Source organism: Mauremys reevesii, linkage group 2, assembly GCF_016161935.1.
Source record: "Mauremys reevesii isolate NIE-2019 linkage group 2, ASM1616193v1, whole genome shotgun sequence".
Classification (NCBI taxonomy): domain Eukaryota; kingdom Metazoa; phylum Chordata; order Testudines; family Geoemydidae; genus Mauremys; species Mauremys reevesii.
The window spans coordinates 214,588,043-214,615,568 of NC_052624.1; the positions used below are offsets into that span (position 1 = coordinate 214,588,043).

General features: G+C 40.8%; 1 protein-coding gene across 42 annotated transcripts in view; it reads left to right on the forward strand.

The window, feature by feature from the left end:
* DTNA (dystrobrevin alpha) overlaps positions 1–27,526 on the forward strand; it is a 323,219-nt gene that overhangs the window by 157,284 nt on the left and 138,409 nt on the right. For 2 of the 42 annotated variants that reach the window (XM_039522830.1, XM_039522834.1), the window contains 2 exons: positions 74–240; positions 2,331–2,390. The exons of 36 other annotated variants lie outside the window; for them this stretch is intronic. The gene's annotated coding sequence lies outside the window, so the exon portion shown is untranslated. Of the gene's footprint in view, positions 1–73; positions 241–2,330; positions 2,391–7,235; positions 7,352–27,526 lie in introns of those variants that run through there. 4 more of the 42 variants (XM_039522829.1, XM_039522835.1, XM_039522832.1 and 1 more) reach the window with 3 other exon arrangements.

Genomic DNA, 27,526 nt, shown 5'->3' on the forward strand with positions numbered 1-27,526 from the left:
ACTTACCTTGGTGTCTTCACTGCGCTGCGTCGACGGGAGACGCTGTCTCACTGACTTTCCTTATTCTTCTCAGGAAGCTGGAGTACCGGAGGCAACCAGAGAGAGCTCTGCTGTCGATTTAGTGGGTCTTTACTAGACCCTCTAAATCGACATCCGCTTCATCGATTGCAGCAGCATCAATCTCCCCGGTAGTGAAGACCAGTCCTAAAATGAGAGAAGTAATCTGCCATTCTTCCAAAGGCAAGCAGAGGATCACAGAACACTAAAATGTACCTAAAACTGCAGTGCATAACCAGTTGAAGTTCTGTGAGTCAAGGAAGGGGAGATACTCTGCATAACTACCCAACTTTTCACAAGAAGACTAAGCTCTTTTACAGTCCATTGTCTCTTGCTGATGGGTTTTTTCATTGTTGTACCTGAAGTGTTAGCAGTGGGCATCACCCAAAGTAGCATAGTTGAAATATATAGTCAATATTCCTAATTTGAGATACAGAAATGATACATGCATACAAATAGGATAATCATATTAGTAAATTAGTAAATTATAACCTTTCCAATTATACCTTACAAGAGTTATCTTGCATAAAGCATATCTTAGTTATGTCATATTCCTACCACAAGCATATTTTCATAAAGAATATGAAATATAATGTCACAGAAGGGACTATTTATTTTATTTAGCTGCTCAGCAGATTAAGCCCCCCTCACTACTTCTACTTACTCCTTTTTTGGCCCTGCTCAGATTGCAACTGGCTGGAGTTGGGGTGATGAGAGCAAGTTGCTATTTTCCCAATACACAAATGGATAGGGAGGGGACAATGAGAGATGGGAGCAAATGGATAGGGAGGGGACAATGAGAGATGTGTACTTGGGTTTGCTAGCTCTTGCAATTTCATTGCAAGCATCATGATATTTAGTGTTTATTTTAGTCCTGAAGGCATTTGATGGGGTTAAAGTCCCAGCTTTCGTTTAGAGTTCATTTAATTTCCAGCCTCCATACTTGCAGAGAAAAGCCTGGATGTGACCTGAGTGTAATCTAAAAACTCAGAAACCTAAAGGCAAATAAAACTGAAAATTAATTAGTTAAAAAAAATCATGGTTTTTAAGCCATTCTTCTGATTCTTTAAGGCCTGAGTTATGACTTTAAAATGTTTTGGGTCGGCAGCCTTGAGTATGGGAATGATCTGTGCTTCCTCCCTACCACTCACTGGCCTGACTAGCTGACTGGCGTGTAGGAGGAATAAGTCTCCATGAAAACATGGTAAATGAAGTAATTTACACACTTTCTAGAGCAAGTAGGGAGGAAGTGGGACTCTTTTCTGCTCCTGGTGTAGCACAGCTACTCACTGCCTCACGCTGAAAAGCAACCATAGAGTTACAGTCTACCCCAACTGCTGACCTGAGCTAGATTCATACAGCAGTTGACTGTTTTGTTATATGGGTCAGGGTTGGTTTTGCTAGTTTTATTTTGTATGGTGTGGGTATTTTACATAATGATCAAGTACCACTATACCAGTAGGAACAGCTGTCTTTTATAGAAATCTAAATAAAGAAATAGCATTTCTAGCATGAAAAATATTTGCAAAATACTTTCATCACAAATATAAATAGTAAATTATTTTATTAAGCAATAATGTGCTTGATGCTGTACAAGAAAAATTAACAGTCCCTAAGCATAATGTATTTAAAAGAAAGCAGACTTACCTTCATTTGAATATATTTCACATTAGCTCAATGTCTTTTTTTTTTTTTCCCCCAAGAGAGGAAATTAACTTACTGTGTTCCAGGACAATAAGCACTTGTTGCTTCAAACCACAATAGAACCTTTCCTTTCAAAAGCAAACACCATCTGGAAGCTAGTTCCTACATGCATCAGGAACATTTTTTTTGTAAGTGCCTACCAGTTTTAGAGATAGTGAAGGTTTCAGAGCTATTCCCTAGACTCTCAATGAATGGGGAATACCATTCACACTGGCAATTCTTATAGGGGGAAAAAAAGGAACTTTAAAGTGAGCCACTACAGTTAGACGCTGCTCAAAGAAAAAAAAAGTCTTGGGGGAAGCAGTAACTGTGAGTGACACAGAAGTCTGCTTTTAGCCCTTGCACTCCAGAGCAAACATGAATTATTCAAAATGTGGCTCTATTAATCTTTGCTTCATCTCCCTGTGTGTAAAGAGATAGCAGATGCTATATTTCCAGTGCAGTCATTGCCTTACATGCCCACTCAATAGGGCATTGCCATGAATCATGGACTATGGAGACTTTCAGTGGGTTGTCCCAGACCCAAGAGTACTTCAGTCATCTGAACTGGATTTTTTTGTTTATTTCAGAGAGAAAGGAACTACTGCTATACAAAACCTTTTATTCATAGTCATTTTCTGCTGAAACAGGTGACTTCCTTTTAATACTCTATTAAGCTGTTCCAATAGATTTTTTTTTTGCCTTGCCTGCTTTCTTAAGCCATCAAAAGTACACATGAAAGATAGTAAAATAGGCATCATCCATGGGAATTTCACTTTGCTTGCAGCTTTTGTATTTTGTAACTTCTCATTTAACATACTAACCAAAGGACTTTGCAAATAAATGTATAGCAACCGGAACTGTATTCAGATGTGTAACTTCAGCTTATCAGTTCCTCCAAGTTTTTCCTGAGGTAAGGGTGATTTAGGGAAGAAATTGACTGGGAGATGATACACGAGAGGGTAAAATACCAATCTGAGAATGAGGGGGTTAATTGTGGTTATAACTCTGTTCTCTTGTTCCATATCTTGTCTATTTTATCCATACATCTGGAATACCAGGTAGCATTTTTTTAAAAATAAATAAGCAAATAAATAGCTGCATGTGTGTGAGGCATAGTAAGGTGATTCATCCAGGAAACTGCATTGCTATTTTCAAACTTGAGAGGCTTCTGTGGCAGAGATTCACCTGGGGCTCTGTACGCCCATAAAAATATAATAGATCTGAGCTCAGAAACTAGCTTTTATCGGTTGTTTTAAACTAAAGATGCCTTCATTGGTTTTGAAAGCTTCTTCATTTAAGTAGCTATAGGAATTAATTTGGCACTAGGTTGGGTCCTTTAATAAATCTCTGAGTCGAAGATTACATTTTTGGTGGTGGTGGTAGCTGGCCATCTTTCAAGAAAACCACCCCACCCCACCCCCCATCTCATGCTGGTATATGGCTTCTCTATGGCTTGGCTTTCAAATTCAGGCATAGGACAGATTGGGCAGGAAAACTCATAGCTTGCTGCCACAGTAGTAGTGGAACTTTTGCTCTTACTTTGAGTTTACTTCATGAAGGGTTGCCATGCTTCTCCCTTGGAACAGTTTTTGTAACCCTGGGAACAAGAGAGAGAGACTCTACCTCAAATACCCAGCACGTCAGTGCAGAACGTTACCGTTGCAGCAGCTCTCTTTAGACTACCTTAAAGTGAATTTAGTTCTTATGAAACGTGACTGACAGCCCTGCCAATATGCCATAAGCTTGACTTGAAGGAAACACCTACTGGTGAAAGGTGCCCATGCCTGTCTAATTATCGCCTCTCTCCTGCTAAAAATGATGCTAATTAGAATGGCAGTCATGCTGAGGACACCTGTACATTAGGGATTTATTTGAGACCCTCTGTTTGCATAGGCCTCTGAACAACCTTCAGATGGTAACTGCTTTTAGTCTCTAATTTTGGCTAGATTCACACAGGTAATTAAGGTTATGTGAGTCTCTGCACCATAGCAAGTGTCTAGCCTAATGGATCCAGTTTCAGGATTGGGGCTTTACAGTTGGAAGATTCCATATTCTGTTACAATTCCAGAACCATCCAGTATCCAAAGACCATATTTTAATGATATTACTATGAAGACTATGTCATCTGTGAACTTGTATAGAAACGTAAACCATCCATATTTAAGTCAAACAATTTCGCTGTGGTTAGTGATGATATAATGGTAATGAATAGTAAAGTCTTGTTTCATTCGCATTTTCTGAAGCAATACAGTTCTGTTCGACAGTTAAGTAGCAATGTACGTAAATCTTTCCCAAGGCCAACATGCTAGAAATAGTGCCTCTGACTTATTTCTATTCAGGAAGGACAGGCAGGGCAGAAAAGATGGAGGAGTTGCATTATATGTAAGAGAGCAGCATGACTGCTCAGAGCTCCAGTATGAATACACAGAAAAACCTGAGAGTCTCTGGATTAAGTTTAGAAGTGTGAGCAACAAGGGTGATGTCGTGGTGGGAATCTGCTATAGACCACCAGCCCAGGGAGATGAGGTGGACGAGGCTTTCTTCCAGCAACTAACAGAAGGTACCATATCACAGTCTCTGGTTCTCATGGGAGACTTCAATCACCCTGATATCTGCTGGGAGAGCAATACAGTAGTGCACAGGCAATCCAGGAAGTTTTTGGAAAGTGTAGGGGACAATTTCCTGGTGCAAGTGCTAGAGGAACCAACTAGGGGCAGAGCTCTTTTGACCTGCAGCTCACAAATGGAAGAATTAGTAGGGGAAGCAAAAGTGGATGGGAACGTGAGAATCAGTGACCATGAGATGGTTGAGTTCAGGATCCTGACACAAGGAAGAAAGGAGAGCAGCAAAATATGGACCCTGGACTTCAGAAAAGCAGACTTCGACTCCCTGTGGGAACTGATGGGCAGGATCCCCTGGGAGATCCCCTGGGGAAAGGAGTCCAGGATAGCTGGCTGTATTTTAAAGAATCCTTATTGAGGTTGCAGGAACAAACCACCCCGATGGAATAGAAAGAATAGTAAATATGGCAGGCGATCAGCTTGGCTTAAAAGTGAAATCCTTGCTGATCTTAAACACAAAAAAGAAGCATACAAGAGGTGGAAGATTGGACAAATGACCAGGGAGGAGTATAAAAATATTGCTCAGGCATGCAGGAGTGAAATCAGGAAGGCCAAATAACACTTGGAGTTGTAGCTAGCAAGAGATGTTAAGAGTAACAAAAAGGGTTTCTTCAGGTATGTTAGCAACAAGAAGAAAGTCAAGGAAAGTGTGGGCCCCTTACTGAATGAGGGAGGCAACCTAGTGACAGAGGATGTGGAAAAAGCTAATGTACTCAATGCTTGTTTTGCCTTTGTCTTCACGAACAAGGTCAGCGTCCAGACTGCTGCACTGGGCAGCACAGTATGGGGTGGAGGTGACCAGCCCTCTGTGGAGAAAGAAGTGGTTCAGGACTATTTAGAAAAACTGGACGAGCACAAGGCCATGGAGCCGGATGTGCTGCATCCGAGGGTGCTAAAGGAGCTAGCAGATGTGATTGCAGAGCCATTGGCCATTATCTTTGAAAATGCATGGCGATCGGAGGAAGTTCCAGATGACTGGAAAAAGGCCAATGTAGTGCCCATTTTTAAAAAAAAGGGAAGAAGGAGGATCCAGGGACCTACAGGCAGTCAGCCTCACCTCAGTCCCTGGAAAAATCATGGAGCAGGTCCTCAAGGAATTAGAGGAGAGGAAAGTGATCAGGAACAGTCAGCATGGATTCACCAAGGGCAAGTCATGCTTGACTAACCTAATTGCCTTCTATGAGATAACTGGCTCTGTGGATGAGGGGAAAGCAGTGGATGTGCTATTCCTTGACTTTAGCAAAGTTTTTGATACGGTCTCCCATAGTATTCTTGCCGGCAAGTTAAAGAAGAATGGGCTGGATGAATGGACTATAAGGTGGATAGAAAGCTGGCTAGATTGTCGGGCTCAATAGGTAGTGATCAATGGCTCCATGTCTAGTTGGCAGCCGTTATCAAGCGGAGTGCCCCAAAGGTCGGTCCTGGGGACGGTTTTGTTGCATATCTTCATTAATGATCTGGAGGATGGCGTGGATTGCACCCTCGGCAAGTTTGCACATGACACTAAACTGGGAGGAGTGGTAGGTACGCTGGAGGGTAGAGAAAGGATACAGAGGGACCTAGACAAATTAGAGGATTGGACCAAAAGAAATCTGATGAGGTTCAACAAGGAGAAGTGCAGAGTCCTGCACTTAGGACGGAAGAATCCCATGCACTGCTACAGACTAGGGACTGAGTGGCTAGGCAGCAGTTCTGCAGAAAAGGACCTAGGGGTTACAGTGGATGAGAAGCTGGATATGAGTCAACAGTGTGCCCTTGTTGCCAAGAAGGCTAATGGCATTTTGGGCTGTATAAGTAGGGGCATTGCGAGCAGATCGAGGGAAATGATCATTCTCCTCTATTTGGCGTTGGTGAGGCCTCATCTGGAGTACTGTGTCCTGTTTTGGGACCCACACTACAAGAAGGATGTGGAAAAATTGGAAATTGTCCAGTGGAGGGCAACAAAAATTATTAAGGGGCTGGAGCACATGACTTATGAGGAGAGACTGAGGGAACTGGGATTGTTTAATCTGCAGAAGAGAAGAATGAGGGGGCATTTGATAGCTGCTTTCAGCTATTTGAAAGGGGGTTCCAAAGAGGATGGATCTAGACTGTTCTCAGTGGTAGCAGATGACAGAACAAAGAGCAATGGTCTCAAGTTGCAGTGGGGAAGATTTAGGTTGGATATTAGGAAAAACTTTTTCACTAGTAGGGTGGTGAATCACTGGAATGGGTTACCTAGGGGGTGGAGGAATCGTCTTCCTTAGAGGTTTTTAAGATCAGACTTGAAGAAGCCCTGGCTGGGATGATTTAGTTGGGGATTGGTCCTGCTTTGAGCAGGGGAGTGGTCTAGATGACCTCCTGAGGTCCCTTCCAACCCTGAGAGTCTATGATTTCTGTATTTGATAATGTTCATCACCTACTATGCAGCTTTACTGTTGTATTTCTGTTAAGTATGGTTATGTAACTGCATTTTCTACAGAGGCAGTGATCTGAATTTTGAAACTGCTAAATGGCATGAGCAGATAGATAATGATCAGCTGTTTAAGGGATCAGGGCAATTTCACATTAACTCATTTGGTTTTCTTAACCCCTTCTCCCCCACCCCACCCCCCATGTGAATTTTAATGTGTTTCTTTGTAGACTCTATCACAAATGTAGGTCTTGTAGGTAGCAGAAGTCTATTTGGGTTAGATTTACTGCACAAGAAAAGCACCTTGACTTTTACAGGTTGGGTGGAGGGGAAAAAAATCAACTTTTTGTCAGTCTTTTGTATTGCAGCAGCTGGATTCAATGCTGCTATGGCAACACACCACATGATGAGGTGTATTAGATTGCTCTGTGCTGAACATAAGGAGGAGAATGAACACAGCTTTTTATTGAAGTTAAAGGTTACTTTGGAGTTTCTTGTGTAGAAATGTGTAAGGTCAAATGCTATAGTTCCCAGCATATGTTGTACTCAAAGAGAAGGATTAAGAGTGTGTTGCTGTATTAAACTGCAGAATCAGGTAAGGTACAACGGTATCTATTAAACTGTCTTCTTGCCCTCTCTGAGGCAATAGCAGAACTTTCTAGGGTTTTTCCTCTTAATTTTTCCCCAAGTATATTACCTACTGATTTTGCTAATGTGGGAGCGTAAACATGTGGTCAGACATTTATAGATTTTTGGGAGATTTGTTTTGCACTGTGTAGAGATGAAGAATATTAGAATTGTAGGTGGTGATTTCCCTCAAATCAATGCGAAAGTCTGAGGATTTTCATTATTGTTTAAAAAAAATCAGTATCTTGAAGCAAAACTGAAACAATTACATTTCTTAACTGCACAGTGGTTCAGAACAGCTCTATTGTCAGTCAGAATCCAGAAATATATTTAGCTGGAGATGTCTTACTAGCAACATTTTTTAGCAGTCTATTGCATTTATTAAGATTTTTTTTCTTCTGTTGCATAAATGCATCAGAATCCTTCTGGAAATGAATTCTCTTGTTATTTCTTGCTTCAGATTTCGTGATGTCTGCTTAAAACTGTCAGTTCTTTTGTGTAGTTGAACCAAACTTCAGCACACTTGTAGGGATGAGACAGAAGCAAGAACTGAGCAGTGCAGTTGAATATAAAATGTTTGCCCCTGTTAACCATTCATCTAGGGATAGGCAGATATAAACTGTTAATAATGGCATGGGATTAACCTGTTTAGTAAGAGCCATAGTCCCAGTTCAATGGAGCATTACTCCCATATTTTCTACACAGGATTTTTTTTCCAAACCTACCTTTCTGAAAAGGGACAGGCTTTCAAATAGCACCTTTTGGATGGCGACCTCTGAAAGTGGGAAGGCAAAACTCTCACCCAAAGATGGGTTTGGAGACAATTTACAACCGTGATTAATAATAATAATGGATCTAATTCAAGTTGGATTAGGCAGTGCCCATCCTGCCTGTCCTGAGGAGCCTCCAATGTTTTGGAAAATGTCTGACATGACATTTCAGATATACTTCTTCCTCAGTGTTGTACCCGCAATTCCTCCACTATATAGTTGCCCTTCTCCCATGAAAGACCAGAGGCAGTTAATAGAGCATCACATAAAAATAACAACTGCCCTGCACTTTGACCCTCTAGAAAATGCTGCCTCCACAGAAAACAAAACCGCAGCAAGGGCACCTCCGTTATCCAAATGCTGTTTATATCGATTTGGGGTCAATGAGGTGTCTAAAGACGTGTTGCTGTTTATAGTTCTGTCAAAAATACAATATTCAATCACTTTTGAGAGGACAAATTCTATATATTTGGGCGGGGAGATGGTCAGTGTGACAGCATCATGGAGTCTCTCACAGTCAGATTCTGACAAAGTAGCAGGAAAAGACGTGCCCTCCTCACTCCTTCCATACTGTACATTACAAAAGAGTGAAAGACATGCTGTCTCCACTCCCTGAATAAAGGGTTTTCAGTGCCTAGTCTGTACCTTCTTTCCCAGTATTACAAAAGATTAATATCAGCGGTTTAGAGGATGAACCAGAGGAAGAAGTCTCAGTCTCATTCCCACTGGAGCCAAATCAGAAGCATTCCTGTGGAAACTTTCAGCTAGTGTAAAGGTGAGGTTTCCCATCCCTTTAATGCTTCAAGGGGCAGCCTCAATTATGGTATAACTGAGAAAAGAAGCCTGAATGGTAGGAAACTTGTCACAAGCAAAGAATAAGTTAACATTACCCTAGATCATAGGGAGTAAGTAGGTATATCACAAATTTAAACTAGATTCCTTCGGTAGGCTTCTGTAATGAGGTGACTTTTAGCAGAGCCTGAGAAAGAAGCAAGTATTCTTTTGTGCCTGTTTGCTTGGAGACAGGAGTTGCGAAATAAGGAAGCTCATAAATGAACAGTCCTGTTATACTCCCAGGATGAAATGAGTTAGTGGGAGTTGAATTATCTGACAAGAAGCAAAATTTGATTAACATGGGATCTTTAATGTGCAAGAGTTAGCCAAAAAGGGAAGTCAGTCAAATGAAACAGGGTCATGATTTAGTTCTGATTCTGCTAGTCCAAGTAAAGCATGGAAAATTTAAGTTCAAATTATCTAAGCAATCAAAGAGGAAACTGAGTTGACCCCTTCATCTTTCTAGCATTAGGAAACTGGTCCAATTCTGTGAATGAAGAATCTAGTTCAGAGACCCAGGAGGGCTTACCCAAAGTAAAGTATGCTCTCACTATTTCATCGCTGGTGTGACTGCACACATGTTCCCATCTGAGTGGCATGGAGTTACTCCAGGGATGAATTTGACCCAAGGAATACAAAGGGATTAGGTAGAGGAAGTATAAGACAACTTTGATAAGTATGTCCTCTCTGTGAAATGCATCCAGGCCTGTATTAGGTTATTAAGGGGAGGAGAGTTAACTGGCAGTGTATTTACTGTTCTGTAGAATATGCTCGTTTTATTTTCATGTGTTACAGAGGCATTAATCTTTGCTATAGTAGCACCACTGTCAAAATATAGTCATTTCTGTGCTGAAGACCATAATCTCTATGGGACCCAGCAGACAAAAACACTGAGGCTTTACTCAGAAAATAGCTATTAAGCTTTTTCCACTACTGTAGGATCAGCTGTGTCTTGTATAGGATTTCTAGGGTCACATTAGAATGGACAAATCTGGAAAAAAAAAAGGCTCTGGTTTTGAAAAGTGATCTCCAATTTTGTGGGTAACTGGTTTCAGACTTTTGAACTGCAGCCATTGTTAGGCTTTGTATGTGCACAATCTTAAACCTTTTCTCCTTCCCTTCTATTGTCTGTCAAACTCATTGCATCTTGTTTAAACTCTTCATGGCAGGGATGGTGTTTTATGTGTTTATACAGTGCTGTGCACAATGAGGCTTCTGAGTACTTCTGCAATATAAATAACTCGATATAATATATGGATGCCTCTTGTACACCAGCCAGTTGGGGGAAACACAGAGGACTGCTAAGATTTGCTTACTGTGAAAAGCATCTGTTGATTCTACGTGAATCTGCTGTTCAGATGCTACACAACATTAAGAGTATTACTGTATTGATTCCAGCAATGCAATTGCAAGGAATTTATCACATCTATCCACTCTGAGAGTTTATGTATAAGGAAAGTTTCTTCGGCAGTACCTTTTCAACACACCTCATTCATTGATACTATCGGCTCTTCGCTGTCCTGGCTTGATAGAAAAAAAAACAGGACAAACGACTCCATCTAACAGACTTGACCGTGACGGAGGTGTGTGTCTCAGAAGAAAGACGTTTGAAAATGCAATCAGCAATTTGTTGGTGAACAAAACAGATTCAAAATTTACAATCAGCTTAATTTCTAGGCTGTTAAGTCTGATGTTTCTTATATGCAAATAATAACATGCGCACATTTCCATTTAAGGGGGCTACTAAGTCTCTCCCTGTCACTGAAACCACTAGCAATGACTAATGAATGTGGAGAGGTCCACACCAGGCACCGTCATCCAGTCCCTCATTTGGTTGTCAGATGGTTATAATGTTCTTCAAAGGATAAATAAGTACAAGAGTGATAGTAGCAAGAGATGCCCTATTTAAGAGTTTGGGAACCACATTTGAACGTTCTCCAGCTCAAATCAAAATAGAAGCAGTTCCAAAGTGGGCACAAAGTTCCTGTGCCATGTTTCTCAGATCTGTAGTAGGCATATGAACAAGCAAGAACTCCACACTCCAGGTCTGATATTTCCAGTAGATCCATGCAACCTAAACCTATCCCTATGGATACTAAAGGAAGTTCCTTCCAAAGAAAGTTATTCTCACAAGAAAATAGCCATACTGAAACCACCACTGAAAAAGCTAATTCAGGTTTTCATGGTGCTCAGGAGATTGTGGTATCACTTGGAAGTCCAAAGAACTAGAAAGTTTTATATCAGAAGATCTCAGTTGTTAGCTTCAAGCATTATTTTTACCATATTTCATTACAGATTGAAGGTTCAAAAGACTTCAAAATCATTAGCAAAATGGATTGGACACCTGGGGAACTAGCAGGTCTCTTGTGGGAATTGAGGCCCTTCCTACAACAGCAATGGCAAATTTTTGAGCAAAGGAGGTTTGTGTATGGGAGTGTGTAAAGGAGAGTGATAAAGCAGCCAACTGGTCATATTCACCCATCACCATAAGTATTATGGAGCCCTGTGGATCTCACATTTTCAAGCTTTTCTCTGCAATCATCAGCACAAGAGTCTCGTTTTTAATGAAAACTGAGATTCCCATGCAGTCTCTTGATTCCAGAAGCTGGAGCTGTGAGCTCTGGTAACTCCCACACCCCTAAATTTAAAGTAAGAGAGACCTTATTTTTTGTGCATAATATGCATACAGCCAGGAGATGAAGCCAAATTGTAAACCCTAAAACAGGGAAAGGAAAGGGCAGTTTAGCCATGATCCATTGGCATTGGAGTCAGCTGGGTCTGGAGATAGGGAATTTTAGGACTGCACTTTGGCATGCAGGATGTGGGCATATAGTGCAGCTTCCCTAAAGAGTGGAGACACTTATGGTCATGTGGGCTGGTTAGAAATTAACGTCCCACAGTCGGAAGAGGATATTGCCCCTCGAAAGCTCAAGATGCGTTATGGCTCAGGGAAATATTGTCTCTTGAAGTGGAAGAGGGAGCATTGCTGGTGTGCCACACTTGATACAGCGTGTGATTATTCCCCACAAGTCCACTGCCCACACATCCTGGAGAGTACAGTACTGGTAGAGGTGCTAGACCCCAGCAGACTAGTTCAGGGGATCGCAAAGAGCAAAGTCATACCCAGTCCCTGTACTAGGGAGATTCCCTGCCCTCTTTGTTGCATCCTTTCACCTTTTGTGTACTGTTTAAGGGAGCAAGGGAAAATCAGGCCTCAATATTTGTTGGGGAGGGGAAGAGAGAGAGGGTGTGTGTGTATGTGTAGTGTTATGATTTTCAGTGGGGTCAGATATTTTCAAACCACTTTTAAACCCCCACTCTGTGGGTGAAAACACTGCTGGTCACTTTCTTGTGGTGCCTGATTTGGGAATATTTCTTTTCTTGGCATTTCTAAGGAGATTCTTTTTTCTCCTTCCAATGTAACCATCACCCTTATGTGCAGAGGGATGGGGGGTGGGTGTGATTATGCCCACACATTCATGTCTAGAGTTGTACATCATTCACTGTTGTAAATCAGCAGGCACAAAATTATCAAATTTGGGATAAATTACTCAGTTTTTTCATGGTTTCAAATTATAAAGGAGTGAGGAGAAGGTTTAATGTGGTGAATTGTTTTAGAAGTGACAGACTGATCTCGTACTACTTGGAGGTGGGTGTGGAACAGCCAGAGGTCACAAGCTTCCCCACCCCTTAGGGAATGGATAGACTGCCAGTTGTGTCAAATTATGTGATGACTCTGTGATGCAACCACATAATCTCCACTGCAGATTGGGCAGGCTTCACCAAACTCATTTCACTTGTGACCTGAAATTGGATTTAAAAAAAAACAGGTTTGCAGCAATGAAAGGCAAGTGCATTAACCCACTGTGCCACCTACCTACTAGCTGTAATTAAGAATGCTACTTCTGGTAATTTGTGTCATGAGGTGAAAACTAAAAGCCTGTTAGCTGCCTTCACTTACCGATATTTTTGTGTGGAATTGCAGCTCAGAATTAAAAGTGGCAGATGAGACTTCTGAGCACCTTTTTTGACAACTGCAGAGAAGCTGATGAGCATGTGTTGAGGAATGCTAAACTGGAAAAATGGGAATGTCTAGATTTTAATCCCGCTGAAGTTAGCAGAGCAAAATAGAAAAATAAGTTTTGTTTTTCATATCCTTCAGGTTTCAGAAATACACCACTCTTCCTCACTGTCAGTTTGTACAGGAAATCTCTGATGACGTGTCACCTAAGAAGCTATTGGCGTTCCAGTCAAGCTATCTTTCATTTATGTTGAAGGTTTCTTTGATTTTTACCAGTTTAAAATGATATAGGAAGTGAACAAATGAACACTGAAATTAAAAGGTTAATTGAAACTGAAACAGTTCATTTTTTGTTCAAGTTTGTATTTGTTTAATTGAATAATTACAAAAACAAGACAAAAAGGTATGTGTGTAAAACAAATGTTGATTGGCTCCGAGGGCAGTAAACATTGCTTAAAGGAAATAATAGTCTAAGAAATTTTTTTTAATATAAGGCCTATTTTTTTATTGTTTCCCATGCAAAGACCAAATTATTTTATGATCTTATAGAATGTAAATGAACACTGACGTCTTCAGAGGTGTTACAGTAAGGAGGTCACCTCATATAAATGTTTGGCCCAGCCAGTTCCCTGATGTCTTCTGCCCAACAGGAGTTGATCAGCCATTCTCTCCTCATCTTACTGGTGGGTTTGAGCTGGTGAGCCAGGCCCTCATGAACAAGAGATATTGGGGAAATTAGCCAGTTTTTATCTTAATCAGGGAGCTGGGACGACTGTCAGGTCTCCTCTTCCATGGGAAGGGTTGGAAGAGAGCCTATTAGCTCCACTTGCAAGAAGCCAGTTTTCATATTGGCGAGCCTTTTAGGGGGTGGTCATCTTAGTGCAGATGTCAGATAAAGATCTTGGGCCTTCAAAGAGTGTTATGACCATTTAGGAGAGCATGACCAATTTTTAACCAATCAGATTGGGTATAAAAATAATTTGGTTAATTATAGATGCAAAGGAAGTAACTGTAGTACATTCCAGGATAAGAACTATATATGTCCTTTGGAATATGTGAAATAAGAAAAATGTACATTAATTATCAGAGGGGTAGCCATGTTAGTCTGTATTCACAAAAACAACGAGGAGTCTGGTAGCACCTTAAAGACTAACAGATTTCTTAAAGAATAACAGTCTCCATGCATCTGAAGAAGTGGGCTTTTTACCCACGAAAGCTTATGCCCAAATAAATCTGTTAGTCTTTAAGGTGCCACCAGACTCCTCGTTGTTTTTGTATATTCAATTTTATTGTTTTAGAGAGCTTGTTTTATCTTGTTTGAAAATGTTTGAGGCTAAATAAAAATTTTGTAATTTCCTATTCAACTACATGTTGTTGCCCTAAATAGTAACACAAATAGAAGCTTTTATGCAATATCTAATAGATGGAATATTTTAAGTTCTACTTTATCCCCTTATATTAGTTCTTTTGACAGGATTTCTATCATCAGACTATAGGGAACACGCTAAAGAGCTGAGCTCTTAAGCCATGGTAATTTTTAATCTTTACCAAGTAGCCAGACAGGCCCCATCTGCTTCTTAGCATTTAAAGCTCTCTTCAGAATTTACCAGGTATTTTCCCACTGTAGTATTGCCGCCAACACGTAAATGGACTGTGCCAGGACACACTCATCCCACAGACATCAGCATGTGGTATGGTGAAGTTTTTAGTCACGTAAAGTAATGTTGCAAATTCTGCCCATTAACATCTTACAAACTAGACCTGCCGGATGCAAGATTGGCACATTAAAAACAGACAGTCGTGGACACTGGGTAATTCTTTACAGTCCCCTTCTTTCCAGCCTACCCTCTACTCTTTAACTAGCTGCAGGTTTGATTTTGGTCACCTATCTAGGAAATCATCTTATTTTCTAGGCATACTGCACACAGCTTCTATAGTACAAGTTATACACCAATACTGATGGGAGAATAGACCCCAACATTGGATAAGTCTTCCTCAGTGCCTTGATCCCTTCTGTATGTACCATGCTTATGCCTAAGCAATTTTCAATAAATTAATACATTGACATGATGTACATGGGTCCTCCTGTTGCACTATGTATCTAGGATTCCCACTACGTATTGGAAAAGCATAAGGGTCTGATTTGTTTGACTTCATTGGACTTTGAGGCAATACCTCAGAATGTGAGGGAATTGAGGCTGAATTGTTTTTCCTCTTTGCAGTTACTCCTGTAGCAAAGAGAGAAACCGTGCAAGTATTTGAGATACACTTAATGTATTATTTACTATGTTTAAGTAAATATTTCTGATAGTGTTGATTCAGGCTTCAGCTCACCTATCACATCATCCAGTTTGTGATAACTGTTAGTCCTTATTTTAAACTTCATTAGAATCTCTAATGACCTTATTTATGTGGACATAGTGTCTACCTGACTCCAGGCCTACAGCTACACTTGGAGCTTTGGGTGTGATTCCCAGCTTGAGTAGACATACTTGTGCTAGCTCTCATTGAGGTAGTGCACTAGAAATAGTAGTGTAGCATGGTAGCACAGGCAGCAGCAGTGAGTGATGGTCTGGACTAACCACCCCAAGTACATGCTCATGGTTTCCAGGAGGGTTTGTACTCGGGGCAGCTAGATCCATGCAGCTGCTGCCACTGCCAATACTACTGCAGCTACACTACTATTTCTAATGCACTTGATGAGAGCTAGTCTACCCAAGCTGGGACTCACACCTGCAATTCCAAGCATAGACATAGTCTTAGTTCTTGTAGATAACCATGACAGCCTTCTACTCTGCATCATTCAATTAAATTAGTGAACTCTTCTACTAACTGCTGCTTCTCTCTTGGCTTCTTTGACCCTACTTATTCCGAGTTCTCCTCCGTTGCTGGCTGATTCTTCATCAACTTCTCAGTCTCTGCTCTCCAGCTACCTGCAGGCTTCCCTCAGGTTTCACTCCTCTGTTCCCTGTCTTCTTCTTGAGAACCTCATCTACTACCATAGTTTCAACTTCCACCTCTCTGCAAATGATTTCCAATGCTACTTCTCCATCCCTGGCCTTTCCACTTCTGTCTACTGTGGCATCTCCTTGTGTAAGCCTTGTGCATAATCAGCTCAGACTTCAATTACTGTAACCTTCTCCTTTATGCCCCCCCTTATGTTCCTTCAATCGATCTGAAGTTCTGCTGTTAAAATAATTTCCACCCCCGTCACTCTGAACACATCAGCCCTTCTTCATAACTGTTCACTGCTACATGTCCATGGTAAGTACATTCTAGCTCATCCTCACCTTCTAGGCTCTACATAATATTTCCTTGAAAGTGAGGCTATTCCTTCAAGTCCCCTGTCCGTGTTCCATAAGTGTATACCCACTAACTTCAAGAGTCTTCATATTTTTCCTACATCTCTTATCTCTCTCACTATGCTCCTCCCATCTCCTCCTTACTGTTCCTTTCATTTCCCCCCCCTCTTTCTTGCCTCTGGGCATTCTGTCATTCTGTTGCCTATGCCTGCTGGAGCAGATTCACATTTCCTAACTGCCAAATTCTGTCTCTTCAAATCTCTTCTTCAAATATATTTGCTCAAAGAATTTTTTTCTTTCTCATTCTCCCAACCAACAATCTCTCCTCTTTCCCTTCCTTGAACTGTTTTGCTGTGTCTTGTCACATGTTTGTCTTGTCTTTAATGGCAATTTTTTTCTGCACTGTGTAAATTTATGGCTCTGTATAATGATTATTAATATTCTCGCTGCAATTATTTTTACCCTTTCTGTTTTGCCAGTTAGTAATTATTCAGAGGTATGAATTTGACTTCAACAATTATGCATATATATTTGTTTTTTCTTATGCATGAGAATCTGATATAGCAGATTTCAAGTTATTTGTGTGAAATAAAGCTTTGCCATGCCCGAAGACTGATTTGTTGTTGATCCTAAGAATCCATTCGCAAAGAAGGAAATTTCCTTTTGATGGGCATAACTTGTGAGTTGTTTTCCTGAAGTATCCAGGAATTCTGTACTAATTACTGTATAGGTGGAACTCACTTCACTAATGAAATGCTGAAGTGCATCAACCTCAGGTTTCTACAGTGTTTTTAAGAAGGAAAAGCGGGGAGGGTGTAAGAACAGAGGGTAAGTGACTCATGTCTATTTAAACCATAGGCTATTTTGTGTTATCAGAGTGAATATGCCTGAGTTGGGGTTACAGAGCGTCAAACCATCCTGCACTTGCAAAGAGGGCCATGCTTTCTTTAACACCTAGCTTTCCTGATGCATCAGATACCATTGTTTGTTTCTTTGTGAAGTGATTTTATTCCAATGGTATAGTCCATCCAGCAAAGTAATATAGTATGTAGCCATGATTAGAACCCATAGAAGGAAAGCTCCAGTTAGTTACTGGAATGTGAAATAGTCTACCTAGTAGTGGATCACATAAATAACTTAACACTAAAAGTAGAATCAAATACTTATGTATTTGGGGCCAGATTCTCACTGTACATAGCCAGTGGATAATTCTCCTGATAAAAAGGAACTCCTAGCAGGTATAAACTCAATAGAACTGGCTCCCACAACAGCCCCCCCGCCCCCCAAACAAAAAAAGGGAGAGCATGCAGGGGGCAGGGGTGTGGCAAAGCTTCATTGCACTGATCTTCCACTAGTTTAAGGTCCTATAGACTGCTCCAACTTGCACTGAGGTTGGGTTGGCACAGAGTCAGGGAAGCATAACTGGCTCCCTGATGGCCCCACAAACCACAATGAGCAGAACGCGGACACAGAGAATCGAGCCCTTAAGCTGCATTTTTAAAATGCATGTGCTCTAGTGAAGGTATTGTAAAAATTGCTGGTTTATTGTACCATGCTGGTCTGTCTGCCCAAGTCTGTTGATTTTCAATATATGCTGCAAGGACTATCTCTTCCTTAGGCTTTTGAAAAGGAGGAAGGTCAGGGAGGTATATGTTGGTTTAGGTGTGTATATACGCACCTCCCTGACCTTCCTCCTTTTCAAAAGCCTAAGGAAGAGTTGGTCCTTGCAGCATATATTGAAGATCAACAGACTTGGGCTGTGTTAGACCAACAAAGAAGTATATTCTAAAGCTGAAGGCCACTCATCCTGCCTGCTAGCCCTCCCTCATAGTTAAACCAGGGGCTGTCAGCTGACATGGCTCAGTTGATCTCAGCTGCAGAGATACTGTGCAGGAGGAGACCAGCAATTTAAATGTGCTCAAATGGTAGGAAATACTTTCTGGAAGGCAGAGGATGAACTGGGTGGATCTCCCAGGCTACAAGTAATGTTTCTCTGATCCACAGTGTTCTGTTCCTTAAGCCTTCCTCACGGTTCAAAGGGATTAGTTCAAATATAAATTCAGACTTTAACCAGGACATTGTATTTCTTCCCATTCTTCTGTCCAAAACCTAGGAGCAAAATGGACCTCAAACAGCAGTCCATTGGTACAATTAGTCGAAGCTGGGAAATCGTTCCTGAACTTAGAATATCACTTAGCAAAGTTGTGAACAGCTACAAATCTAAGAGCTACAAGAAAAGCAGTTTAAAGTTGATTTTCCTCCATTTGGCCCCAGCACAGGTGTTTATATCTTTAAATTGTTTCTGCATCACAACAAGATAATGTAATCTAGTAAACAGATTAAGGGAAATGTATGCAGTGCCTTCAGAAATCTGAACAAAAATTACATTTTCTGTCTATCCATGGATGTCCTACCCATGCTTCTAATACCCACTAAACCTGAATTTCCTGTATAAAATACAATTCCTAATAGAAATGAAATGCTTTAGTCAGTGTTATTGTACCACATAAGAAATGTTTCCCGTTATATCATTCTGTTTAATGATGCTACTGATCTTGAGTAAAATGTCAATCCAAGATATAAAAACTTGTGCTATAGCAAGAGTTGGTAGTACAGTGTAATGAGTCGCATCAGTCCCTGTTCTTATTCCAAATTCTGATGTTTTAGTTGAATACTAGTTGTTTGTCTGACTTGTAGGTGCTGTGAGGAATGTTTAAACCATGGTCCTTTCTAACATGACCGGCCTGGTGAAAAATTAAAGATCCCTTTGACATGCTTTAGAAAGAAGAGGGCATAACTCATAAAACAGGTTGTCAAGCCCAAGACTCTGTGTGTAATGTTGGTAATTAGAGTCCTGGCCCTTTAAAATCCCTCCTGCTGTAGAGGATGAAAAATTGAATTCCTGTTATATGTAACTACTCGCAGGGCAAGAATTATTTTTAATAACTGTCAATGTTTTTGTTTTCAGTTTTTCAAAGATACTTTAAGATGATTTGTTGCATGAAAGTAGCTTACGTTTCCAACTTTTCTCTGTCCTGAAGCATCATCTTCTATGTCTATGCTTTTTCCTTTTTATCTTTATTTGCCACTTATTAAATACACTTTTCTTACCAAAATTCTGGACAGCAAAGTAGTAGATGAATTTTACTGGCATGAGTGACTAAAATTATTACAGCAACATCACTAGGTTAATTTCCTATCTTTGTCAAACAGCATATAATTTTAAATCCTAAATTATCTGAAGTGGCTAGAAATACAGAAAAATGAGCTGATACAACGATGCATGAAATCTCCTTTCAGTGATTGTGTGTCACAGCTGTTGCAGGAAGCTGAACATTTTGCAACACTGGCCTTTTTCATTGAAAATATTAAGACAGTTGAAAAATATAAGTGACAGTCATTCCAAATGCTTATATTAATTAATTGCTTTACTAATTTTGTGCTGCAATAGATCAGTTCTGTCTTGACAATGGTCTCTTCGCACTACCATTTAGTGCCGCAGCATTCCAATCTATTTCAGTACTATAATGCTCCATAATATATTTCCGGCAGGTATGTTCTCTGGGAGCTGTGTGCATTACACTTAGTGTCTTACATTGTCAAAAGTTGCTAGTGATTTTGGGTGCCCAACTTGAGACACTTTGAAGGGTTATTTTCATCTTTTTTTTTTTTTCCTGAGGATGAATGCTCGGCACATTCTGAAATGCAGGATCCTAATGATGTCTCATGTTGAGCAGCCAGAAATGGAGACGCCCAAATAAGTAGCTACTTTAGAAAATCTTGGCCATTATGGCTACTGTTAAATGTATTAAGTGTGAAATCCTGGCCCATTTGATGTCAATTTGAGTTTTGCCACTGATTTCTGTGGAGCCAGGATTTCATTGTATAAGTCGTATAACTGGACAAACTGATTTTTTTTCTCTCTCTCAGACACCCCTCTTCCTTGTTGGTTATAAATGTACTGTATTAAAGAAAGAGCTACTTAAATTCATGGTCTTTATGAAAGATGTTATGCCAGTGGCAGAGAAACATTAATCACCGAAGGACAAGTATTATGCTTGTATGCATCAGCCAATATTTTTCATTCCAAAGAGATTTCATTTGACACTACTGCAAATAAAACCTCCTTCACATTGATTTTTCAGTTCATCTTCAAAAGGTTTCATTTCCCAGTCTACAAGTAGAAAATGCAGACATTTTCATTGATACTTTCAAATTCTGTGTGTGACAATTTCACACAAAATGGTATGCAAGTTGCATATGTAAAATATATTGTTAAAGCAGCTTAGAACAATGCATCAGGCATAACAATGAGAGAGAAAATGTCTGCTTTCAGCTAAGCAAATAACAAGCTATGGTTAGATTGAGAACAAATGTGTCTCCAATTTAAAATGGAAGCTGGTGTTGCACAATTTCACAAACCCCATTTCTGCAAATTTCTCCATGCAGGCAGAAGTCTACCGTTATAGGGAAGTTTGCAGGATCAGGAACTTATTCTGTTTCAGGTATTTATAGTGTGAGGTAGCCTGTTGAACTGGAAACAAAGGAAAGCTGAACACTACATTTTACAGAGGGTGACTGTGAAAAGGAAACTGTACCATGGTGCCAAGTTTTCTACAATAAGTTTTCTGTACACAGGGAATGTAATTGAGTCAAAGTAACTGTTCCCTATTTAAGATCATACTATAGATTACTGTGGTCTACATTCTGCAAATGCATGTGGACTTTACTTCCCTGACGTAAGTTATCCCATGCATAAGTGGCCCAGATCCTGCAAACAAAGTTATCTATCATGAGCGACCTTAAAAAGCAAACATTTACCTTGGAACACAACTACATATTTGGAGTAGCAAGAAAATGCTCCAGTTTACTGTGGGGAAAGTTGGTGCCATGACCAGGGAAATTTTTCTATCTCAAGGACATGCTCTGCAGGCTGAATGTTCAGCTTTCCTTTGTTTCTAAATCTACAGATACTCTGATTATAAATATCTGGATCTGACCATTGTCCCCATCCTGCAAAAACTGATGCATGTGCTTAAAGTTGCCCATATGAATAGTCCCACTCAAGTCAATAGGATTATTGACATGTGCAAAACTACCTGTGTGTCTTTGCAGAAGGGGAGTTGTTATCTTCTCTGCTAGGAAAGTCTTACAGATGTTGGCAAGTCCTCTCTGGAATCCTAGGACATTTAGATAAGTGCTGACATTACTATTTTTAGTGATTGCCGCTGGAAGGCTTTAAAAAGTACTTCAAAGAATTGTTTTATATACCGGTACTTTAATTTCAGGTGTTCCTCTAGTTTGAAACCAGTGTTTGCAGGACTGGGGAAACAAATACAAAACAAAAGATGCTTTGCGCCCCAGCATATAATTCAGTGTGCACACTCGTGATCTCTGTCTGTTCAGAATGTGTGAGGAAAAGAGCAGGAGAAAGGTGGGTGTGGGGAAGAGAGTTGTCTACCTTTGTAGCCATTAGAAGCATTTGTGTGTGCAGAATCAGTGCAGTGTGTGTGTGTGTGTGGAATAGCATTTAATCTTTTAGTAAAAGGTTGTGACTGACATGACTAAAAGCACGTCCCCTTGTTGGAAGAGACATTTTATAATGTAAAATATTCCTGTGAGAGTAGGAAGAAGAAAAAAATCTCTGGGCAGCTAGTGTGACAATCCATGACCTGGGTAAGTGTGAGAAGCATTGAGTTTGATGTGGGTGTGTTCTCTGTCCTTACTGACCCCTTTCCAGTTAGCCAACAGGCAAATTGTAACTGACGAGAATTCTTTTCTCTGGACACTTGAGAGCAAAAATCGTGTACATTTTTAATTTTTTGCAATGTCACAAAACTGAGCTGGCAAGAGAACGACTCACATGATGTGATCATGGTACATTTACGATCCTGGCAAATGAATTACCCAGATCTGGTTTGTTTTTTTGTTTTTTTTCCCCCTCCCTTTGATGCTAGGATTTAAAAGGTGAACTGAAGGGTCTTTTACTCAGGAAACACTGGTTTTGGTGGTCAGTATTGCTCCTCTAACTGTATATGTCATATTTCATACTTAGTGTAAAACAGTTCAGGGAACTGAATTACCTGCACAGTTTAAATGTTCAGTTAATGTAATTAACTCTTGCTAGGAAGTGCAAAAACCAGAATTTTGCACTTGCCAGAGGTAAACCAGGGCCTGATTTTCCAACTATTTTGTTTGACACTCTATTGATTTGTAATTTTTATGTCTGTACATTAGAGTTACTGATTTTTTTCAATCCTACATTTAAAAAAAAAAAAAAGCTTTCTAGTTCCTCTCCAAAATAGTAGGACCCCTTGGTTTGTGTTTCTAATAGCTGATGTTTATGAAAGGATCGTTCAGAAAACAGGAAATTTTTGGTGTGTGTTTCTGCTTCTCAGTCTTGACCCTGATCACTTTTATTCATAGCCAGCGTCAGTTTCAAAAAGTACATTGGAGTAATCTTGAATTTAAGACCTACGCTGGAAATAAATTTTTAAGGGAGATCATTTCTTTTTTTTAGCTCTCATTATCTTGACAGTGTTCCCTTATTAATGTCAGAGGTTATATATAGCCCTGGGAGAGTGATAACTTCCATTTAAAACCTTCCCAGGCAGATTGATTCCATCAGGAATGGCCTGCTTGAAAGAGTTCCAGTGCTGCTGCTACTGTGGAATATGATCTACCCCACCCTTGTCTCTTGTGACTCCTTCACTGCCTCTGTATTGAGAGGGAACGTTCATGTAACTCTTGCTTCTGATAGGTGGCTTTGGACCCTGGAAAAAACTGTCATGAAGAACTACTGCTTCTGCAGAAATCAAAAGGGGCTCCACTGGAGCAGAGCTGAAGCGGCTTTTCCCACCACATGAGGATTTTTTAAAAAGTCTTCATTCTGCACCAGGACAAAACTGAGATCTTTCAAAACTGTTCAAGAGAGAGACAGATACTATTATAGTCAGTATCCCAGTGGTTATTACATTCACCTGAGCTGCAGGAGACATGGGAGAACCAATCCTTGCTCTGCCTTATTGAAAGCAAGGACTTAAATGCTAGTCTTCCATATCACAGATCAGTGCCCTACCCATCAGGCTATTCTGGGGTGAGTTTCTCTCCTCTCAGAGCTGTTCCACTTTGTATAATTAAGTAGGGACTTGAACCCTCATCTCTCACATCTCACGTAAGTGTCATGCTCATTGGGCAATAGATTCAGTTTCTCACTGCCCCCATGCTAGAGGAGATGCTTCATTTTAGCAATTGGAAGCCTATGCACCTGATGGCTCCAGAAGTTTTGCTGTCAGGGATGAGCCCTATTGATGTAATATAAACCCCTCGCAAAGAGTGCAGGGCTCATTTAAATAAGACCACTCCTAAAAACTATCTGACAGAATTCCCCATAATAGCAGATGAAAAGTGTCTAATGGGATAGACCCATGTCATACAGTTTCTCCCTCCCAGCAATCTGCTTAGGCCTCCTACAAGCCTGCCCCTGTGCCTTGTTTCCCCATCGGTGTCTTACAGTCTGTTCACTGTAGCTGCAAAGTAAAAGTTACACAACTCTGGTCTGTTGCACCTTGAAGTTTGCAGTGCACATTCAGCACAAAGGAAGTGATCAGAGCCTAGTGTCCAGGAGTCCAGCTGTGTGTTCTGCTCCGTCCCTTTGTTATGACTCTACACTGTGGGCTACAAAGTGAAACCGATGAAAGAACTGTCTTACTTTCATTTAGTTGGTCTGCAGCAGACTGCAGCATAGCACTGATATGATATGAAGACTATAAGAGGGAAATCAAGAGAGGTGACATGGGAGGCATCAGGGGAGAGGAAGCAGAGAAAGGCAACAGAAGAAACTATGGGAGAACTGGATGGGGCTGGTGCTCTAGTCAATGTACCTCTCATATGTTCTCTGCCCACTTCATCACAGAGAAAATACACAGTTGTAAGTAGCTATTCCCATTAGGACTCCTGCTGAGTCCAGGCTTTCTTACAATGGCAAGGAAAAACTCTTGCCGGGGGGCGGAGGGGGTTCCTTCAAAGAAAGGCAACTTCAGCAAGTCTTCCCAGAAGTGGCATGTCATTGTTGTACAGGACACCCATCTTACTCAAGTGGTTGGACCAGATATATTCCATCTGTCAGCATGGCACAAACTGGGTTGGGTTGTGCCAGGTCACTGACCCAACATTTTTCTAAGGCTGAATTCTTCTCCACAATCTCAGTTTTGTTTTGTTTTCTTTTAAATCTCTAAGTTTTGGAGAGAACCTTCAGAATGTGATCTGAGCATAAACCAATATGCTGTCTGCCTGTGTTTGCAGAGAGCCTGAAATGATATGGCAGCATCAGTTAGTTACTGGGCTGATTGCACTTCTGACCCCACCTGGTCTCAGAGTGCTTCCTGTCAGGTCTCAGGCCTCAAGCAGTCATTTCTCTCTGGGTAGAATCGCGATTCTCGTGCTCTGAGACTGGGTTTGGGGTTGCAGTTACCCAGTACTAATTGTGATTAACTCAGCAGGTCTGACTTAGGATCAGTACCTGCAGTTCTGTTCCCTCTGGGAGCTAGGATCAGTGGTATCTTAAAGCCTTCTTAAAGCAAAATATTGTTCACATAAAAACAAAGCATTTCAGGGGGAAAGAGCTTAACGCAATAAACACTCTATCTTTATGTCTAGCTTCCTTAAATCCTAACATCCCCTGGAAGTTTGGGAAGGGCCCAACTGCTTCAGACATCCCACAGGACCTGTCTGTGTCCCTATCAGTCTGTTCTCCCCAGGATTAGCTCACTGACAACTCCCCCTCCCCTCTCTCTTTCCAGAGAGTCTTTAATTGTTTGGTGTCCCTTTGATGTCTAGACACCCAGCCTTGGCAAAACAGCGTGTAACTTTGGGCTGCTGCCTGGAAGTAGCATCTTCACTACTAATAGCTCGACCATCCTCTTGTAATTGTCCTTCCTCTCCCACGCAGACTCAGGCAGATACCATGTTTTCAGAGTTATGCTGTCAGGATTTTTGCAAACCTGAAAACTTTAAAAAAAAAGTCCACAACGAATGCTGAGATTTTGATGTCATGTGAGTCTGGTTGCTAAGTCCAAGGTACATGCCTGGGTTAATCCCAACTCCTTTAAGTGGGGAACCAAACCTGAGGAGCCCAGCCGAGAATGTGGTCCTACTTCTAACATCTGCACAAACCACTGTCAATGGCATCCCATTTTGTTGTCCCCAAATGGGTTTAGTTTAGTTGGTAGATGGAGCTTGGGAAAGTGTTACCACTCCTCACTCAAGCTGTGGGTGACAGCATGCAGCCTAGCTAATTTGAAAGTGACCTGGAGAGTCCTTGGAGAGCTTAGCATTGTGGAAAACTGTGACTGATTTCCTTCCTGGTTTTAAAGCTTAGTGCAAGAGGTCTTCAAGGACAATGCAGAAAATGAGGACTGAGAGCTCTCTGTGTTGCACTAATGAAGGAGGCAAGCATTCCTCTTCCAGATCCTTTTCACCAAACCTCCAAAGAATTATTGTAGTATTTGGTAAAAGCCTCAGAGTCTAATCAGCTGCTGATGTTATGGCAGGGGTCCCGGAAAGGGTCAGACCTCTAAGGACATAGGCTCCTAGATTAGAATTCGCATTTCCAAAACTGATTTTGTGGAAGGGGTTTGACAGACTCCTACTTATGAAAATAAAATAAAATAAATCAGCAAATAGAATACAAAGTACATTAAAAATATGACAGACTAGAAATGGATACCTTTTTAAAGTGCTGGACTGCAGCATTTAGTGCAGTTGCACCTGTTGGCACCAAAGATGATTTTGCTTCAAGCACATCTTACGATAGGCATTCTGCATGCTGGATGTTTGCAGAAGAAGCAGGAACAAGCAGTCCCTACACTCCTAAAATTACAGGGACTGTTACCTGGCCATGAGCAGCTGTGCAAAGGTTTGAATGTGTCCCTCAGCCCATACACAGGCAAAACACAACATAGTAGAAACAGTTCATATGGCCTCCAACATCAGTGCACAATGGGATGCCACTTTACCTGTTTTTATTGGGCCAGATCCATAATCCTTATTCATTTATGTTGAGCAGTGCCTTGCTCCGTGAATATTCCCACTGAAGTCTCAGAGAGCAAGGTAGTTCTCAGCACCACTCAAGGTATCAGAATCTGATTGTTAATTTGTCTCAGTACTGAAGGAGATACAGCATGGTATGTTTATCTTCTTTCATTGCTTTAAGTTTGCATTTATATAAAAAACATAGTTTTTGTACTGCAGTACATAACTTGTATGCAGTGTAATGGACAGCTGAGCAGAAGTAAAAAGGAAAATGTGTAGCTATAATCTTTGTATAGAGAGGAGGGTTTTGAAATATTTTGAGGTAGATATTCTTTGTGCTGAGCATGACAAAAGACCTATACTGACCATGCATGTCTGTTATGTGCATTGTATTTGTGTTGTTTTGATGCTTTATGAAACAGGACGTTGATGCTACAAATGTGACTTTTCCACAAAAATTAGGAAACACATTTTGTGCATTCTAGAACAATCATAGACTATCAGGGTTGGAAAGGACCTCAGGAGGTCATCTTGTCCAACCCCCTGCTCAAAGCAGGACCAAACCCAACTAAATCATCCCAGCCAGGGCTTTGTCAAGCCTGATCTTAAAAACCTCTAAGGAAGGAGATTACACCATCTCCCTAGGTAACCCATTCCAGTGCTTCACCACCCTCCTAATGAAAAAGTTTTTCCTAATATCCAACCTAAACCTCCCTCACTGCAACTTGAGACCATTACTCCTTGTTCTGTCATCTGGTACCACTGAGAACAGTCTAGATCCATCATCCTCTTTGGAACCCCCTTTCAGGTAGTTGAAAGCAGCTATCAAATCCCCCCCTCATTCTTCTCTTCTGCAGACTAAACAATCCTAATTCCCTCAGCCTCTCCTCATAAGTCATGTGCTCCAGCCCCCTAATCATTTTTGTTGCTCTCTGCTGGATTCTTTCCAATTTTTCCACAGCCTTTTTGTAGTGTGGGGCCCAAACTGGACACAATACTAGCATGTGAGTGTTTGTGCTCTTGTTTTACACTGATCTGCCCCTAGAATAATGTTCCTAACCAGAATCTTATGTACTTTACATGAAGAAGAACAGCTCTTTGGGGTTTCTGAAGAGCATCAGACATTTTTCAAAAATAACTGCCACTTTACAGCTGCTTTTCTCATGGGCTTCCCTCATTCTCCC